Raw genomic sequence first — 5,352 nt, forward strand, 5'->3', positions numbered from 1 at the left:
ATGCACATTTGTTTTTTAAGTTGAGAGGGCAGGTCTTTTTAAAAATGCATGAAAATCCTCCATAATAACTTTAAGTTTCAACAGGCAATCAGTGGCGTAAATATCGGTAAGCAGAGACTGCAGTTGCTTAGGGGCCTTCAAACTCTTAGGGGCCCCGTCACTGACACCTGGTTGGCCCCCTTCGCAATTGTGGACTAGGATGTCTCATTGCAGATATAATGGTGCGCAAAATTCCTCTTAAAACTCACCTAATATCAAGATGACTGACCGGACCTTATTTATACCCCAACACATGCCAGATTTTAACATGATGGTGAGCCGTTTAAACACGACACCAATAGCAAAGCAGACAGCGGTACTTCTAATTAATATGGTAATAATACCATACCAATAATACAGTTGGTAAAAAATACACTCATATAATATGTTTCAAACCGCAATAAAGATCTTAAAAGAACAATGGATTTGAGTATTTTATTTTTTACACCACGACTTGGAATTATGGGTAATCCAGAGCATAGATTAAAACCATAACCATTACGTACCATGTGTTATCGACGATGGATACCAAAAAGAGGTACTTAAGCAGATTCCAGAAAAGAAAAAGCAAAGAAGAGCTGCTGGAAGAACGGAAAAAACTTCCCAAAATAGGTGGATGTTGCTGCTACAGTGAGTAAAGATTGCGACCAGGAGATGAATGGAGAGAGCGTGGGTGAGGAGGGGGGCTGTGAAGCTGAAGGTAGCCCGATAAGACTCATTTTACAGCAGAATATACTAAAGTATATCCATGTCTAGTGAAGGTGAAGAATGATCAAATGATCAAGTCTGTATTTATGGGGCATATTTCGGGTCGGTTGTCTACGGCCTGTTGTTGCTTATGGACCTATTGTTGTTTCGTTACACCATTACAGGTAATGGTTTGAGTTAGCCTTATTTATCCATTTCAGTTGTCATGTGTCTGGAAAAATTGTCCTGTTTAAAAACTCATCTGTGTCCAAGTATCAACCGTCTGAACCAAACCTTTGTCCTTAGGAGAAAGGAAATGTGTTCAAGATCCACCAAGTCCCGATTCTGTCCTGAACAGGAAGCTGCTGTAACCACAGTGTTACTGTTCAAAGTGAACCTAGTTCAAGATAACTCTCAGTTCAGAGGGTGCTTGCTTGAAAATGGATATCTTCAGGTTCTGCTGGATAGACGCAAGAGCTTAAAAACAATTTGGTTATTTGGACTTAAGTAAACAAATTGCTTCGTTGCGCCTTACCTACCAGCTCTGCCTTTCAGTTTAAGTATTAACAAATTCATCTTTGAGAGAGACAGTTCTGCTATTTTTTTTACTTTGTAATGTTTAAAATCTTAAATAATAATAATAATAACCTCAGGATAAGATAAAATGAGTAAAGACAATATAGTTTTCAAATGCAGATGACATTTATCATTAATGAAAAGCCATCTATGCTATTCTGGCTCCAAGTGGTTCAGTCAGCCCTGGTCCCAACATCTGCTATCAAGCTTTTGTGACTGGAAATAGGTCCTTTATGACACTTCTGAAGGACCCTTCACCTATACTCTTCTTTGCACAGCTGCAGCTGTATTGAAGGGTGTTCGAAGGGTGAGCGTGGATCCCTGTGTAAAGCCAGAATTTCAAAGGTGTATTTTATCCCAAACTTTCACCAGACCACTTTACATTTTTTATATTTTATTTACTTTTTTTGTCTGAGTTAATAAAGTTAAATTTTATGAGTTACTTTTTGATCAACGGAGGTTTTCACCTTCAGTCTCTCTGAATAATGGCCGATGACCCTAGGGGAGGCCTGCAGAGCTGTAGATGTTCAGGGTTCTTTTCTGACCTCCTGGGTGAGTTGCTCATTGGTTCTTGGGATAATTTTAATATATATATATATATATATATATATATATATATATATATATATATATATATATATTGTGGTGGCAGCATTATGCTTAGGTTAAGGGAAGTTTATGATTTGCAGCCTCTACAGTAGATTAGATAGGCTTTTGAAGTCTGTCTTGGGTTGAGACTCTGGCCGCTGTATAGTCCAAACCATGGCTGTCATTACATTGACACACAAAAACACTAATTTAATCATTCCACTAAAAACTTATTCTATAATAAATCCATTATAAAAACTGAATACATAAAAGAAGCATATCAGTTCGAGAGCCCAAACCTGGATTGTGAATGGTTCATGCCAGAAACATAACTGATTTAAAGCACCTCCCCCAAGAAAGCTGGTTAAATATGCAGCAGGAGTTAAGGCAAAAATTTAATCCTGCTTACAAAAAGCATGTATGCAGTATCAAATGCAGTTTGAAGGATACGTTCAATTCTATTAGAATATACACTCCATTTAAAGTCAGTATTAATTAAAGTAAAATTTAAATAATTTCAGTAAAATCAGTGAATGTCTCTGCAAATCCATCCCAGTGAAAATAAAGTTCAAATAAATGATTTAATGTTTTCAAATGAATCAAAGATTCATGACCATGATGGGTGTATGCAAACTTCTGACCAGTTGTGGTGAGACAGAGGTAGCCGCAAAGGTAGAGTCCCCATGCAGACCTCCACAGGCAGCTCAAACACACTGGGTGGGTTACGTCCTCCCGCCTGAATGCAACCATCTATTTGTTATACTTCACCTACGAGGACTCCACCTTGTCTCCTGTTACCACCCAAATGCTGCAGCCAAAGATGTCCGACGCAACCTCTCAAATTGTGAAAATGTGAGCTGCTCCTGCTTTCAAATTACAAATGGAAGGAGTGGGTTAAAAAGAGCCATATGTTGTTGGACTGAATTTTTAAAATACAGATTATTATTAAAGAAGTTTTCCCATTATTTTTGGTTATACACACAGTCATAACTGTATTTTACCAGGATTTTATGTGGCAGACCAAGATAAAGCAACACATAATTTTTAAATATAAGCATAATTACATCTTAAATAAAATCATTGTGAAAAATGGTTCTCTGGTCAAATGCAACCAAAGCTGAACTTCTGGGCTGAAACAGCGAGGCGAGAAAGAAAATTAACACTGCCGATTATCCTAAATGTGAGCTTCATGAGGTGAAAATATGATGCCGGCAGCATTATGTTGTGGGGTTCTTTTTCTTCAGCAGAAACGAAGAAGCTGGCCAAAGATGACAGATGGAGTTCTACGTTTAGATACGTTTAGTCAAATCTACACTTACCGTAATCAATCTTTGAGCTGAAGAGGAAGGGTGAAAATTCCTCTGCAGATAATTCTGGGAGGCTGAATACAAATGCATGACACACTTTTCAGAGTTTTATTTGTAAAGTATTTGAAAACTCTCTGCTTTATTACATTTGCAGTTATCAGTAACTAATCATGCACTGGCGATGCTGAAAGGAAATGCAGTAAAACATCTGGATCTCAGACCTATATGGCATAAGATTTAAGTTTAACTTATAAAGCAAAAAGAGGTTTTTACTTTTTGACATTATTTAAAACTCCACAAACCCTTTAAAACTGGCTTATTTTATACTTTGTATTTTAGTTTAGCAAGTTTGGATGCACAACTCCTAACAAGTGGGAATATAAGAAACCTGTGACTTTAACTGGAAAACAAGCCTGGAAGCAGATTTTTCTGAAAGCGTTTTTCTTCTTCTCCACGCTGTCTGCGGGGCAGGTTCCCTGAGCTCCTGGAGCTGCAGAGCAAAACCACATCTGACCCCCATCCAGCGGAGAACCACCCAGGTGGATCTACCACAGACACATGGAATAGCCATTCCAGCAGCAGAGGAGGGGTCCAAAGCACCATGTGTCAAGAGCTTATAAATCAGCCCAAACTGCCTCTGACACACACAGGAAGGAGGCACACCACGCACCACAGGCGGAAGCGGTGCAGGAGAGGGCCAGGGAGCAGAGAGCCTGGCCTGAGATGGAGCGGGGCCCGCATCCAGCACCGGGGGGGGCAAACACCCAGCAGACTGGCAGAGACCTTCTGCCAACAGCTACCTCACTATGACGGTGGACTGTAAACTGACATGTTTCCACTCGGACACCAGGAGCTGTGATGTCTGAGGGGAACGTAAGGGAATTAGTGGCTTTGTGGATTAGGAGAAGAGCAAAGCAGATTTAAAACACAGAACTAAAGAAAAAGCAAAGAATATAAAAGAACTGCCATCAGTCAGCCAAAGTGAGCTCAGAGTGAAAAATGAAATCGAAAGCCGACACATTTCAACTTAACAATAAAGTCAGCCACCACATGTTGAGTGCACCGAGCAGCACTGCTGACATTAATCTTGAACTGCTGACATTTAGGGCGAATGTTTACAAAGCCGTTTCAAGGAAGTGGAACGCTACGTTTTAGATGAGAAACTCTCTACTTCTGTGTTCATCAAACCAGCCCTCGCCACATCGAAATGTCTCAATGGAAACCTCGCCGATCGGTGCGTTGGCGCTGGAGCTTGCACCGCCGGGAGAGCCCTGATGAAACTAGTCATAAAGGGGACACCCAAGCCGACACCCACTCCTCGTCCCTGTTCGTGACTCACCCTCTGGGGCTAATCGCAGAGGGGTTCCCCAAACCTGAACAGTGACAACACTCCAGCTTTCATATCTTCTTATATTTGGTTGTGTTAAATGAGTATATTTTTTCCACCCGCATTGGTGTGGCTTTAAAAAAAAGCTTGAATACCAGGGAAACCTCCTATAACCTTTCATAACCAGCCGGTTTAAAAGAGAAACCGGAGGTTAGCGTACAACCAGATTATAATAAAGAGGATTATCTTTATTCTGATTTCTTGTTTTTGTCACAACTTTTAAAATAAAGAATATCAACAGTGATAATTTCACAAAACTAATCAGACTCACATGGTTTAGAATCTTCTTTGTACTAATATAATAACATTTAGTCTTTTTTTCCCAGTTTCTAACCTACAATCTTGAGTTTTGATGTGATAGATCAACACACAGCGTTTTTTCATAGTGATGAGACGAAATAGTGATTTTTTTTTTTGCTACATACAGTACATGCATCTAATGGCCTACAATTAACGTCATCAGCAGTTTGAGGCTCAGTGGTGGCAGCATCATGCTGTGGAGATTTTTTTTTCTTCTGCAGAGAAAGGAAGACTTGTTAAGGCTGATTTATACTTAGAAACCAGGTCGTCTGCGTGTGTCGCAGTGAATGCAAATGTGCCCCCGCCCATGCCACAGACACTCTGGTGCACCTCTCCAGACAATGACGCAGACAGGAGGCCTCTGATTGGTCAAATCTACACCCGCTCTACACTATGCGTATTTCCTGTTTGGTACCTTACTGGCTTGTTTTGTTTGTATAACAACTTGCAAAGTTGGACCAGCTGGAA

This window comes from Cyprinodon variegatus, unplaced genomic scaffold, assembly GCF_000732505.1.
Source record: "Cyprinodon variegatus isolate N-32 unplaced genomic scaffold, C_variegatus-1.0 Scaffold231, whole genome shotgun sequence".
In the NCBI taxonomy this organism is placed as follows: domain Eukaryota; kingdom Metazoa; phylum Chordata; class Actinopteri; order Cyprinodontiformes; family Cyprinodontidae; genus Cyprinodon; species Cyprinodon variegatus.